Source organism: Scyliorhinus canicula, chromosome 8 (genome assembly GCF_902713615.1).
Source record: "Scyliorhinus canicula chromosome 8, sScyCan1.1, whole genome shotgun sequence".
Taxonomy (NCBI): Eukaryota; Metazoa; Chordata; class Chondrichthyes; order Carcharhiniformes; family Scyliorhinidae; genus Scyliorhinus; species Scyliorhinus canicula.
This window is the reverse complement of record NC_052153.1, coordinates 12,540,447-12,555,747: the sequence shown is the minus strand read 5'-3', so window position 1 is coordinate 12,555,747 and position 15,301 is coordinate 12,540,447.

Genomic DNA, 15,301 nt, shown 5'->3' with positions numbered 1-15,301 from the left:
GGTTAGCACTGCTATCTCACAGCACCAGGAACCCGGGTATTGATTCTGACCTTGGATAACTGCCTGTATGGGGTTCGCACGTTCTCCCGTGTCTGCGTGGGTTTCCTCCCACAGTCCAAAGATGTGCAGATTAGGTGGATTGACCATGATAAATTGCCCTTCGTGTCCAAAAAGGTTGGGTGGGGTTACTGGGTTATGGGGTTATGGGACTACGGGGATCGGGTGGAGGTGTGGGCTTAAATGGGGTGCTCTTTCCAAGGGTCGGTGCAGACTCAATGGGCCGAATGGCCTCCTTCTGCACTGTAAATTCTATATATAATGGTTTATGCTTCCTTTATTACTTGAATCATGTTACACTGCACTGAGCAGAACAATAAGCAAAAGATGTGTGTTCTGCGATTTAGACTGATGAATGATTATATTCAAAGACTGTTGAATTCCCTTCACCGTTAGAATAATGGTCTTTTCAGCTGTGACGCAAGGAATAGATCACCCATAATGCCCCCAATTACCGAGGCAAATAATTTGCACTAATTATCGTTATGACAACAAACCCACAAAAATACTTAACACCTGTAAGTTTTTAGATCGGCGCATTAAACCTTGCTGCTGAAAATTCATTAGAGTTATTGCCAGCCTAATGAATCTGAAATAAGGGATTGCTTCAATATCTTACAGTGTTATTTTTGAGTCATTTGGATCACGGGAATTTTCCCCTTCTCGTTAAGTGCTGGGAGACGCAACGCTCTTTTATTTTTCTAGAACCAGCGTCAATCCCTTTCTGGTTAGGCACAGCATGGCCCAATCGTGTGTGTAAAAAATAATTTCCCGGATTCCGACCAGTATTTAGGCCTAAACTGTGACATAATAATCTTTATTATTGTCAAAAGTAGGCTTACATTAACACTGCAATGAAGTTACCGTGAAAATCCCCTAGTCACCACATTCCGGCGCCTGTTCGGGTACACAGAGGGAGAATTCAGAATGTCCAATTCTCCTAACAAGCACGTCTTTCAGGAGTTGTGGGAGAAAACCGGAGCACCCGGAGGAAACCCACGCAGACACGGGGAAATTGTGCAGATGCCGCGCACACAGTGACCCAAGCCGTGAATCAAATCTGGCACCCTGGCACTGTGAAGCAATAGTGCTAACCGCTGTGCTACCGTTCAGTAACGTCAGGGAGCATTTCTATTGCAACACTTCCATTAGCTACTGTAGCTATTGTGATTTGGAGACTGCCAGATGGACACTCATTCCTGTGCCGTTCACGCCGCTCCAGCCTTACTTCCTGGCATGCACTGGGGGCGGCGCCAACCCGCGCATGCGCAGTGGCCTTAATGAACGCTCCAACCCCGACGCAACATGGCGCGGGGGTTCTGGGGCCGGACGCGCAACAAAGTAGGCCCGGGGAGGGAGAGGCTGGCCCCCGATTGGTGGGCTCCGATCGTGGGCCAGACTCCATCGGAGACCCCCCCCCCCCCCCTCCCGGGGATGGAACGCCCCTCATTCCCCTCCCCCCACACAGGCTGCCCCCCCCCCCCCCGACCCTTTGCGCAGAGTTCCCACCGGCAGCGACCAGGTGTGGATGGCGCCGGCGGGACTCTGCTTTTTCCGCGCGGCCGCTCGGCCCATCTGAGCTGGAGAATCGGCGGCCCCGCCACGTACAGCGGCCCGCGGCCGGCGCCGCGCCAAATGCGCCGGCGCAAACGGCGCCGATTCTCCGCACCTCGGAGAATCGCGCACCGGCGTCGGGGCGTCGGGGCGGCGTAGCACGGTTGCGCCGATTCTCTGGCCCGGCGCGGGGCTGGGAGAATCGCGCCCCTAAAACGGAGAAATGATACTGGTCTGAACTGGTCTTGTGGACTTCAAAATGGAACACTGGTGCAATGGGGGAATACCCGAATACTGGTCTGAGGTGTTATTACCCTCTGCCAAACTAGCTTGAGTCCGGACAAAGGTATTTCATCTTCAGTGGCCATAATCTGAGGGTTAGGTGGGCCTAGTGTTCAGGTTGCTGCACTCGTATTCCACGAGGGCTAACACTCTGTCAGTGCGAATTCCAATCCCACCATGGCAGCTGGTACAGCTGGAAGCGCAGCAGAAACTCAAATATTGTGGATCTTAGTCAAGAAACGTTGGAAGGGTTGGCTTGTTTTGAGGAGCAATTTGAACTGAACTTCCACAATTTACTTCCACTTTGTAGCCACAGCTTTGATGTGGGGAAACTTTGATATCAGTGAAAAAGGGATTTTGGCAGATTATGTCGACGCTGAGGAGATGGCTTGCTGTGAGAATTCGCAACGTGATCAGTGGTCTGTTCCAAAAAATTAAATTGCAGCCTCAAGTGTTAAAAGGGCCTGGGCCTCAGGCGTAACTGCACACCCACCTCGCAGTCTCCCAAGTTAATGTCAGGGCCATGCTGGGCTGTTGCTCAACAAGCACGTCGAGACGAGATGATGGGCAGGCCTTTCAGATTAAGAATTTTTTTTTTTAAATAGAACTCCATGCTAAGTGTGGTTAAAATGCCATAACCAGCAGAGGATGAAAATTAAGAGCCCAGAAGGACTGATTTATATTCGGCATTGTGGACGCCTTTCCTGATTCAGTGATAATGAAGAGCGGTTCCCAAGGGAAAGCTCAACTGTAATAGCTTGGTTTATTTGAAGTTTAAATTATGCTTTTCGCACAGTAGTAATGCAAGCAACTATCAACTCAGATTGCAACATACTGTCAGACGGGTTTTATGAATGGGAAGAATTCTAAATCGAAAATATTGCACACATTCAGCGGGATTCTTCGTCGGGGGAATGCTCCAGTCTGCCGGCAACGCACCCATGCCCGCAGCTTTCCCGACGGCCGGGGTGGCCACAATGGGAAACCCCATCAGCCAGCTGCAGGAACGGAGTATCTGGCTGCCGGTGGGGGCGTGTCAGAAACTGTGGCTGGCAGACCGGAGATTCTAACCCATTGGGTTGAAATTTCTGTTGCGGGGACATGGCAGCATGGTAGCATTGTGGATAGCACAATCGCTTCACAGCTCCAGGGTCCCAGGTTCGATTCCAGCTTGGGTCACTGTCTGTGCGGAGTCTGCACATCCTCCCCGTGTGTGCGTGGGTTTCCTCCGGGTGCTCCGGTTTCCTCCCACAGTCCAAAGATGTGCGGGTTAGGTGGATTGGCCATGATAAATTGCCCTTAGTGTCCAAAATTGCCCTTAGTGTTGGGTGGGGTTACTCAGTATGGGGATAGGGTGTTGATCTTGGGTAGGGTGCTCTTTCCAAGAGCCGGTGCAGACTCGATGTGTTGTATTTTATATTTTTCCCACGTCTCGACTGTGATAGAGAAAATCAAACATGATTCATTAGGTAAGCAAAACTGAACTTTATTTCCAAATTAGAACTCACTGCTAGCAGTAAATGGCTGATACTTGGAGTCGGAAGGCAGTCAATTACAAACTGCGGAGTCCGTCCCAAGTCTGCGATATTACAGGAAAAGAAGGCGATTCTTATACATTATAAGATCAAGATAACATGAATACAGCTTGGTCAGGAATTTGATTGAAAGTAAAACATAAGTAATAATCGTTACAATGGCGTCACCTTGCTGACCTCCAGGGGACTTGAGTTTCATATCATTATCTTGTCTTTGTTTTAAGAAAGGGAAGAAGTTGTTTAGGAACAGGAAGAAATAGTTGTTCAGCTTGTTATTTATTGAGACTACTTTGGTCTCATGATGAACGAACTTTATCTGAGTGTTAGAGTCAGCCAGTTCTTAGTTGACCTCGGCTGTTTGTATCTGTGCCTTAGGTTTAAATTCAATTGTACTAAGAAGACTTGACTACTTTTCCCATCATGCCATTATTTGCTTCACACAATACCACAGATGGGCCGAATGGCCTCCTTCTGCACTGTAAATTCTATGTAATCTATGTCCTGGGAAAAGCTGGTATGGGGGAAAGGCACAGCTTCCCATCCTGTGGCCCTCAGTTTATAAAGCACGTATGGTGAATTGAAAGAAATGAACTGGCATCGGTTACACCAGTATTCTGCCAACACAGACTGCCAGCCAATTTTCCAGTCAATATTTGGACGACTTCCTGTTACGTATCAGAGAATACATCCCTACTGGTGAAGTGTGACAGGAACTGTAATGACGTCAGCAGTGAGTAGTTTGCACGGGCTTCGGTTCTGCGTCTTAGATTGTATGAGCAACATCTTCTGATCAAACATCTCATCGTGTTTTTAAGAATCCAGAGTGCCCTCAATATCTTTCATCTTTGCGGCAACTCAGAGATACAACAAAAGATAAAACTGGCGACGGGGATCGGGGCAAAGAGACGGAATTGCTGACCGAGAAAACAAAAACCGTCGACTGAATCGGTGGAGGTGGGTTCGAGAGCGGAGAAAGATTCTCGGGACCGGACGCACGCCCACACATGTTGGGCGAAGCATGCTGAAGGATTTTACAAAAAACAGTTGACTACAACCCATAAGCAAAAAGAATGACAGCTCAAAAATCTGCTTCCCGTTGAATGGGGTTGAGTCTGGCTTGCAGGGACTGCGCACGTGGCGAAGCCAAAAGCCTGTAGGAGCCGGGAATCAGAAGTCTTCCAACTCACACTTCAGGTGACGTCCTGAGGCCGACCCAACGGCGGCGGTGTACCCCACGATGACGCCATTTTGGAAGGGGCGGAGCATCCGAAAACACATGCCGTCCCCGATTTTGGCATCAAAAGGGATTCTCTGCCCGATCCACGATTACGATATCGGCATCGGGCAATGGAGAACATCACCCTAAGTTCTCTCACCGGAGCTGAATTGCCTCAGTTCCGCACTGCTGTTGGAAGTGGCGCCCAGAAGTGATTCAGTGCCCTGTGCTATACAAATATTTGCACTTCAGCGATTGCAAGGGATTCCATCGTCAATCTCACATTAGGCCACCATTTTGAGTGGGCGGCCCGAAAACCAGGTCTGGCGGCTGTTCCCCTCCCACCCCCACAATGCAAAACCTGCACCCTGACAGGTAGGGGCATCCTCCCCTATCCCGCCCCAAAATGGGATTTCTGGTTCACCCCACCCCTCCATAGAACAAATGCATGAGTATGACCTGATTCCCCAAACAACTCCCCAGCAGAGACCCCAACCAGAGACACCCCCATCAGAGACCCTCAGCAGAGACCCCATCAGAGGCCACCCATATCAGACTCCCCCATAGCAGAAACCCCCATATGAGAAACTCCCATAACAAGCTCCCATAACAGATGGGCAGCAGGGTAGCATGGTGGTTAGCATAAATGCTTCACAGCTCCAGGGTCCCAGGTTCGATTCCCAGCTGGGTCACTGTCTGTGTGGAGTCTGCACGTCCTTCCCCCTGTGTGCGTGGGTTTCCTCCGGGTGCTCCGGTTTCCTCCCACAGTCCAAAGATGTGCGGGTTAGGTGGATTGGCCATGCTAAATTGCCCGTAGTGTCCTAATAAAAAAGTAAGGTAAGGGGGGGTTGTTGGGTTACGGGTATAGGGTGGATACGTGGGTTTGAGTAGGGTGATCATGGCTCGGCACAACATTGAGGGCCGAAGGGCCTGTTCTGTGCTGTACTGTTCTATGTTCTAACAGTGACCCCCCTTATCAGAGACTCCTCCCATAACAGAGACCTCCCCAAAAAACAGAGAAACACCCAAAATAGAGAACGTCCCCTCCCAATCTGGCACCCCAGACTGGAAGCTAAAGAGCAGTACAGACAGAAAAAGAGAGGAAAAAAAAGTCACTGCTTTAAAACTCACCTGTCCCTTACAACTTGCGCCTCAGGCAGAGAAGGCAGCGGCTCTAACTTCATTGAAAATGAAAACTGCATCACCAGCGTCTAAACCCCCTCAGATCCTTTGGACTGCAAGGTTTCTATTCACTTCAAAGAGAAAAGGCTTTTACTGGGCTGTAATTGACAGCTTCCACACAACCAGAGGTCTGGATTGCTTAATTTCATATCCCTTCATGCTTGAGTGGTTTTCAAGTACCATGCTGTAAAAGTAACCACAATCTTTATAAACATCTAGCTGTGATTGACAGCTCATGACCACATCGAAAGGAGTTAAAAGTTTTCTGAGAGGAAGTGAAAGCACTTAACTTCTGGACGTTTAGAAACATTGTTGTTAGTGGGGATTGGGCTGAGGGGGATTGTGGTGGGTGGGAGGGGTGATGTCGGGTCTGGCTGGGGAGGAAGGAGGGGGATCAGGCTGAGAGGGAGGATGGTGGGTGGGGAGGGGTAAGGAGAGAGGGGGTGTCAGGCTCGGGTTGGGTTGGGCCGGGTCAGGGACCAACGGGGGGTTGGTGGAGATCAGGCCTGTAGGGGGTGGGGGTTTCAGGCCAGGGTTGGGGGGGAGGGGTTGGTTGGGGGGGGGTGTGGGGGGTGCCCTTGTGGTTCGGGGTGGGCGGTGTCCCATGCGGAGCTAGGTTTGACTCCTTAAAATAGTTACTCAGAAGTTAGAACTGCTTTTATTCCTTCTAACTCTTTCAGAGTAAGTATGCGGGTAAAACTGACCCAATCAGCCAAAGTTAGTGATTTAAACCATTTTGTTGGCTCGTTCCTGCCCAGCACAATTGTCCAGGGGAAGTTATAACTTCTGGGCAATTATTGGGTATACCCTGACCAGTGCCTCCTTCCACTGACCACCTGCCCTTCTCCCTCTCCTTCACAATGTTCTCCTCCTCCTCACCGGGAGATGTGCCTTCCTCAGGGACCACAGTCCCCAAATCGCTCAAAGTACAAAGTCTGCAAGTGTAGATGAAGCGCTAAGTGCACAATTCTGCAGTCAGGTTTCAGGATTAAAACCCTTAGTACACCCCAATGAATCCTCACCGTCCCAGAAGAACCACTCACCATCTGTAACTGCTGAAGCCACACACTGACCCAACTACAAACTTTAAACTCGGAAACCATGGGCAAAAAAAAACTGAGTTCCCTGTGTTGTTGAAAACTCACCACTGTTCTTAGAATTCCCCCTATACCAAAAAGGGTCGATATTCTGAATGGTGAACAAGGTTTCTCACTCCCTGACTCCGATGCAGGGTTCGGTGGGTGCTATTCAGGTCAAACTATATTTTCAAGTTATCACCCGGTATAACCCATACCTTCATCGAAGATTTCATCAACTTACCACTTAATAGCATCGATCCTGGGTCCCGCATTGCTGAGTAAGTAAAGTAGACTTAGGAATAACCACTGTTTCAGGTTAAATTAAGTTATTTTATTATTATATTTTTACTTTTAAAAGCTGCAATCACTGTCCTTACAGAAAGGTAAAAAGATCTTGCTTCTGGATCCTTCTGGTTGGTTGAAGGGACCTTCAGGCCCAAATTGACAATCAATCTTCTTTTTAAAATCTGGTCTTCTTTAGATGTATTCGCTGATGAGCTTGGTTGCTATGTCCAATCTTTCCCATGTACTGAGCTATGAGAGCTGGCTCTGCTGGCTATCTCTGAGCTGACACTGCCTCCTCTTTAAATTCTAGTCTTCCTTAGATGTATTAGCTGTTTTAGCTCGGCTGCTGTGACTTATCTTTCCCATCACCGAGCTGACCGTAAGCTGACTCTGCTTGCTTCTCTTGTTCCTTCTCTGCTTCTCTCCTCTCTCTGAGTTCTGGTAGTCCCTGCTCTGGTCTCTGGGTTTATATTCTCTTTTTAACAGTTATTAAGTTTTTATGACTTTATTGTAAAGTAACTTTTATTTCACTTTGATTGTAAAAAGTATCTTTGATCTAAATATACTTATACAACTAAGTATTCATTTTGACATGATCTCATCTCTCAGGTCTCTGATTACATTGTTTTCTTTGTGATGTTCAAAGTTTCTTTGTGATATTCAAAAATGCTTTGATTTCAATAGAGGTGTGAATTTTGGTTTGGTTCCTGTCATTTCCATATTTTTATTTTCCAATTGTGTCCCCAGCTCATAACTTTGACTTTGATTTTAGCTTTAAATTATGTTTCTCATAGACTGATAGTCTCCAGTTTTCTTTAATTTACCTGGTGTTAGCAGAATTTCACACCTAGACTTGTCACCAAATTCAACTGAACCTCATCCTTTCCTTTCCAGCTGCTTACTAAGGTAGTTAACTTCGATGAAGGTGTGAAACATTGCTTTTAGCGTAATGCTAGAAATCCACTTGGTTATAACTTGAAAGGTTTACATTTATCACTTAGCTCAATTGAAACCCTCATCCATGCTTTTCCAGATGCTGACTGAGATAGTTACTTTCAATGAAGATGTGAACCATTGTTTTTACCTTCATACAAGGTTTGATAAGCCTGTTTGGGAGAAAGAATCTGCATTTTATAATCCTGCTCTTTGCAGCTGCTGTTAACCCTTCGTGGGATCTTTCCCTGTATCCTCTCATGTTTCTCTCAGACCAGATAGTGCCAGACTTCCATTTTCCAAATGACACATATTTTCAATAACACCTGTCTTCCCCGTGCTGTGAGCGGACTCTTGCAGTTGTTGGGACTGCAAATTAATTCAGCCAACCCTTAATTGATCATTTGAAATGGGCAGGTGGGGGAAGCTCCTGATTTTGAGGGTCACGCGCCCATTGTATAATTGCTTCCCAGCCTGATGACATCGGAAATGCGACCCAGTGCTATCCCGCCGGATCTTACGGACACGGCGCAGTCCTGTTTAAAAGTTGTGTTATTCAGCCCATATTCTTGTTGGGTTTGCTTTCCCATATTCTTGTTGGGTTTGCTTTCCCTTGTGTTCTGTATCGTTCATATGGCCGTGATTCACCTGTAAATTTACATTGAGTTTGCGTTGATTCTGAATCATATTTAAGTAAAAGGTTGCAAATGTGGAAACATGCTGATAAGTTCTCCATGTTATGGAGGTCGTCGGGTGCCTTTGGTTATTTTGATTGATGGTTTCCCCTCGGGCATCAAAAGAAGGATGCACAAAACAAACAGTTCTTCCAACAGGGATAAGGGGTGGGATTCTCCGGTACCCCAGCCGCCTGTTCCCCGCGGGATTTTCTCTTCCCGCCACCCGCCCAGCGGGATTTCCCATTGTGGCCACCCCTCGGCCGGATTGGAAGATCCCACCAGCGTGAACAGACGGAACGTCTCGCCCGAGGAGTGCAAGGGATTTGAACAAAGGGTTGAGAATTTTCACGCTGAGACATTGCCGGCACAGAAGCTGCAGTGCAGTGTGGAGAATGACGAGGCATTTGTCCTCAGCCTGAAATAGTGGCATCCATCTGAATAACTGTGGCCTGTTGGAGGTTCGTGTTCACACATATGAATTGAAAATGAGAGCTGTGAACGTGACAATAGGGCTTGCCAGGAAGCTGCAATCTTTCTTCCAGTTTGAAGGAATGACTTAAAGTTCAATCATCAAAAGCTTGTGCAGATGGTTCAATTATTGCATGGAAAAGGTCAGCGAAAGTGAATAAAAAGGGGAATTTTCTTTCACTAAAACTACCAATGTAGAAAATGTCACCTTTCGGTACCCTCTCTCTGATGGTGGTGATCATCGCTAGATGGTCCTCAAAGTGCTGTTATGACTTTGAAAAGGACAAGGTCGATAGGAATTCTGATCCATCACTTGATATATTACTTTGATTGCAGAGATTGCGATAAGTGCAATGTTGTGATTTTCAGCCCTGTATCAGGCTTCCTTTATTTTGGAGCATGGGGGCTTATGGTGGTTCAATAACATGAGCCAGAAGTGCATCAGACACTAGGGCGCGATTCTCCCAAACCGGGAGAAATCGTAAGGCTGGCGTCAAACCCGGGCGGGTTTGACGCCAGCCCCCCCCTTCCCGACCGGGAACCGATTCTGGTCCCCGGTCGGGGCTAGCAGCCCGACGCCGTAAGCTCCGGCATCACGGGCTTAACGAATTTCGTTAAGCCCGCTTGCCCGAGTTAGCGCCGGCTGACGTGTCATATGACGTCAGCCGCACATGCGCGGATTGGAAGACTCCAACCCGCGCATGCGCGGATGACATCATCGCGTATTTGCGCGAAACCAGCGCATGCGCGGGCCGGGATGCCCCTCAGCCGCCCCGCGAATGGATACTGCGGGGCGGCGGAAGGACAAATAGTGCGCGGGCATCGGGCCCGCTGCCCGCGATCGGTGCCCACCGATCGCGGGCCCATGGCACCCTTGGCACGGCCGTGGTACTGCCGTGCCAATCGGTGCCATGGTTATAAAATGCGAGTGTTTACGGCCGTTTTTACGAACGGCCAGACCAGGTGTGTTTGCCGTTCGTAAAAACAGCCGTAAAGGGCTGGGAACTCGGCCCATCTATCAGCTGTGAATCGCTGCCGGCCGTAAAAAAAACGGCGGCAGCGATTCGTGTCGGGAGTTGGGCGTGGGGGGGGGGGGGGAGAATAGCGGGAGGGCGTCGGAACAGCGTGGCCGTAAAATTTTACGAGCCACGCTATTCTCCGCACCGTCGGGAGTGCGGAGAATCTCGCCCTAGGGGTCTCTATCAGTTGGATTAACTTGCGTTTTCCGTTGAAATCAGGCGGTTTAGCGACATTAAACAATGGAAAAGTCAGGTTGAGCCGCCTCAGGCTATTTCCTGGCCTACCTACATTTTCCATCTCACACCCTCACCAGAAGTGACGATGACCACGTTGTCCACACTTGTTTCTTGCAAGTATCCGTGGGGACAGGTTTTTTTTGTCACTTACCTCAGTTAGCACCCTGTTTTTGAGGCCATCCTGTGGAAGGGAGGCTGAGAGGCCCTCGGAAGCAAATACAATAGTCCCTAGGATAGGAGAGAGCGTCCTAAACACCTCCACCCCCCCCCCTTCATTTCACCCCTAACGCTTGCCTTCTAAAGATCTCGGTCTCAGGTGAGGCCCAGAGTAGATGGCAGATGTGGCGAAGATGGCAGGCCTGGCGAAGATGGTGAATGTGCAGTGCTGGCAGAAATACCACAGAATGGAGAACGATTAGAGAGAAAGAATAATTATTTGTTCTTCGAATTGTTGTAATTTCGGAATTTGGGCTCAATAGGATTTTGTTGGTGGTTGACACTGGTCGCTCCCAGGTGCATATGAAGCATTCAAACAGTTTCTGGGGAAATTTTCATTCAGAAATAGAAGAAGCATATCTATTCTCCTTGGAACTATTTTGGGAAGGATTGTGCTCCCACTTTATCGGATCCAGTTTCTGTCACTCCCTGTGGTCGAAATGTTCCCAGTTTGGACGATCAAATTAATGTCATTCCGAAGATGGGTGAAGATTTGTCAACAGAATTGCAGGCTGTGCAAACTGACTGGTCGAACCAGGAGGTTCAAACACCTCGATCTTTTGTGCCTGTTGTTTGGAGCTTGATTCATTTAGCATTACTGGAGGAAGAATCGAAATGTGATGCTATATTTATCAAAGGTGAGGAAATCGAACTGGATAAGGATTTTCCGCCTGAATTGTGTGACAAATTGGATTTTCGGCCAAAACCAACGAGGATGCAATGTCTAGGAAAAAGGTTTGGACATCTCCCTCGGCTATCTAAAGCTACTATTCCAACCCAAGTTGATGCTTGGGCATTCCGTGCATGTTTTGAGCGAGCTACGAGAGAGGACGTTAGCCTCTCAAATATTCATACGGCGCCCCAGCCCCAGAGGGATGAGCGGGTTGTTTTTGGTAAACCTTCGTTGAATTCAGCAGAAGAGCAAGTGAACAAGGGAAAAAGGAAAGTTACAGTGAACATGATGATGGACAGATTTGGAAATACTGTCAAGGAAATTATGGGAAATATGTTCATGGCCGCTCTTGGAAACAATCTACTACTGGTAAGGGAAATTAGTAAATGGCTTTAAAAAAAATTTATTATTAAGGCTCTAGCATTTGTAGCAAATTGCACTTGTGGCATTTTAATATTTTAAAAAATAAATTTAGAGTATTGTCATGTGAGAGTACCTTTAAGAATTGGGTGTTTAAGAAATGTACCTTTAAGAAATGGTATTTATCAGTGATGTCAGAGTGTGGGTGGAGCTGGGCTGTCTGTCAGCTTTTTACTTTCATTTTAGGCTGTTTGCTGCAGGGTGTGTTTTAGTTTCGCTTTCAGTGTTGGAGCAGAAGCCAGACAGAGCAGGTGTACTGCTGTTCTCTCTGCCATGAAAAGACTATCTCTTGATCATTTGGTGAATTCAGAATTATAAATGTTCTCAGTAGTGAATGTAAACCTAATGTGCTTCTGTTAAAAGGTGTTTCTTCTGTCTTCTGGATGTTGTTTGGGAAGTTATTAAGGGTTACTTAGTGCTGTATTCTTTGGGGGTTATATTTGAATTGATGGTTGCTAATATATTCTGTATGTTTTAAAAAGGTTAACTTGAGTTCATAGAATAAACATTGTTTTGCTTTAAAAAATACTGTTCCATTTCTGCTGTACCACACCTGTAGAGTGGGCCATGTGCTCCCCAAACCACAATCTATTAAAAGTTGTGGGTCAGGTGAATGCCATGATACACTTTGGGGTTCTCTAAACCCTGGCCCATAACAGTATCCAATTTTTTTTTCTGATTAAGGGGCCAATCCATTTACCCTGCACATCTTTGTGTCATGAGGGTGAAACCCATGCAGACACAGGGAGAATGTGCAAACTCCACACAGACAGTGACCCGGGACCGGGATCGAACCCTGGTTCTCAGCGCTGTAGGCAGCAGTGCTAACCACTGTGCCACCGTGCCGCCCGTTGCATTTTTACATGACCCCGACTTGTAACCTACTTTGCAGTGATCGGAGTGTGGGCAACTCCTCAGTTATCTAATGCTGCGCTTGCTGTGCCAAATTATTGTTGCTACAGAAAGGATCGAACTGATCGATGTAGAGGAGGGGTGTTGCTTTATGTGAGCAGGGATTTTACCTCATTGTCTTGTACACGGATGAATTATGTTGCATTTGAAGATTCAACTTGAGCTGCTGTTACTCTCCCTAATCGTGCTGGAATAGCAATAGGAGCGGTTTACCAAACTACTGATTCGAAACAAAAAACACTGACTTCATAGATTATCATAGAATTTACAGTGCAGAAGGAGGCCACTCGGCCTATCGAGTCTGCATCAGCTCTTGGAAAGAACACCCTACCCAAGGTCAACACCTCCACCTTATCCCCATAACCCAGTAACCCCACCCAACACTATGGGCAATTTTGGACACTAAGTGCAATTTATCATGGCCAATCCACCTAACCTACACATCTTTGGAAGGAAACCGGAGCACCCGGAGGAAACCCACGGACAGACGGGGAGGATGTGCAGACTTGGCACAGACAGTGACCCAAGCCGGAATCGAACCTGGGACCCTGGAGCTGTGAAGCCATTGTGCTGTCCACAATGCTACCGTGCTGCCCACGTACTTCATACTACAGAATTTGCTTGGGGTAGTGGGTGATCAAAAGACAAATAGTTGCGGGTGATTTTAATACCTGCTATTGACGGGGAGGCCTTTCAATGGACACCACAACTTGATGATCTTATGGATGCAATTCTCGATGGTGGATTTACACAGCATGTCAATCAAGCAACTCGGGGAGGTGCTGCTTTTCGCTTCTGACCCGGCCCTTGCTTTATCCATTGAAACTCTTGAACCGCTTGGAGACTCAGATCACAACATTATATCGATTGACCTTAACTTGGAGTTAAGGCAAGACAGTGTTAAATTATTAAAACCTGATTATGTGGCGACTGAGATTATTTTCAGGAACCTTTGCAAGAGAAAGACTGGACTGCAGTTCTCCTCCGTGATACAATCGATGATGTGCGGGCACAAATCTCATCTGGGATTTGTGAGGCTCTTGGCAGGTTTAATCTTGATCCCTGGGAAATCACTGCATTTGGGGAATAGCCCGGAATGAAGTTGAAAAGAGGCGTGGGAACGTTGGTAGACCTGATACTCAAATGTGGCCTCCCAAGGGAGAGCAGGAATCGACAATGCCACTACAATGTTGAACTAGAATGTCGGCCGGAGGAAATTGTGATCAAATCATATGGTGTTTGCAGAAGTAAAGTGTCAGTCAAAGAGCAAAATGGATTTTATGTAGCCCTTTCCGTGGCCTCAGCATGTGCCAAAAAGCGCTGTGGCCAATGAAGTACTTTTGAAATATCGCATAACAGAGGCACATTAAATTCCCATCGACCACATGATCAGAAAATTGTTTTTTCTTGCCCATGATGTTGGTTGAGCAATAAATATTAGTGAGGACTCTCTGGAGAGCTTTGTTGCTTTCTCCTTTTGCATCCATCTGAAAGGGCAAATGGTTTTTGCAAGAAAACACCTCCAACCGCGCAGTGTTCCTTCAGTAATGCACTGAAGTGTCAGCATCAATTATGTAGCCAGGCCTCGGCTGCCAACTGAACCATGACTGAGACCAGTCGGATATACGGGAGAAATCAAGCATTGCTGGAAAAATTTATCCCCAGCAATAAAGGTCCGATCTATTGGGAAAGTAGCAAGTAGTTGTACTAAACTAGAAAACTGTTTCTATCTTCTTTGTAGAAGTCGAAATGCTCGCTCGCCATCTTTCCCGACCTTTCTTGCTTAATTTCTGCTCAAGTTTCATGATTGTTAAGCCCATTTCTCTGAAATCCATGGAATCCATAGAATCTCGACATTCGGCCCATCAAGCCTGCAGTGACCCTCTGAAAGAGCAACCTGCCTAGGCCCACTCCTTTGCCCTAATCCCGTAACTCCACTGGACACTAAGAGACAATTTTAGGCATGGCCATCCCACCTAACCTGCACATTTTTGGACTTTGGGAAGAAACCGGAGCACCCGGAGGAAACCCACGCAGGCACGGGGGGAAAGTGCAAACCAAAAACAGACAATCACCGAGGCCGGAATAGAATGTGGGTCCCTGATGCTGTGAGGCAGCAATGCTGAACACTGTGCCAGAATTCTTTGTGTACGATTCTATGACTTTCAGCTGAAAGGCAGCAAGATTACAAAACTGATAAGATTGTTCGCGGCTTAACGTGCTTTTGAAATTGGCCTGTTTCTGTGGACTGTGCTTTGCTCTTTTGTTTCAAGTGTGGCAACTGATGAAGGAATACAGGCTGTATCCTCTTTGTTGCAAATAACTGGGGCCAGTAAGCTGACTAAAGCAGCTCTGAAGAGGAGTCATGCAGACTTGCAAAGTTGACTCTGTTCCTCTCTCCATAGATGCCACCAGACCTGCTGAGATTTCCCACCACTTCTTGTTTTTGTTTCGCTGAGCTGATCATCATCCTGCAATGTCTGCAGTCTTAAGAAGCCCTTGTTCCTGCTTGATTCGAGTGGATGGGATTGGTAAAGTAATCGTTGTGGTCATATT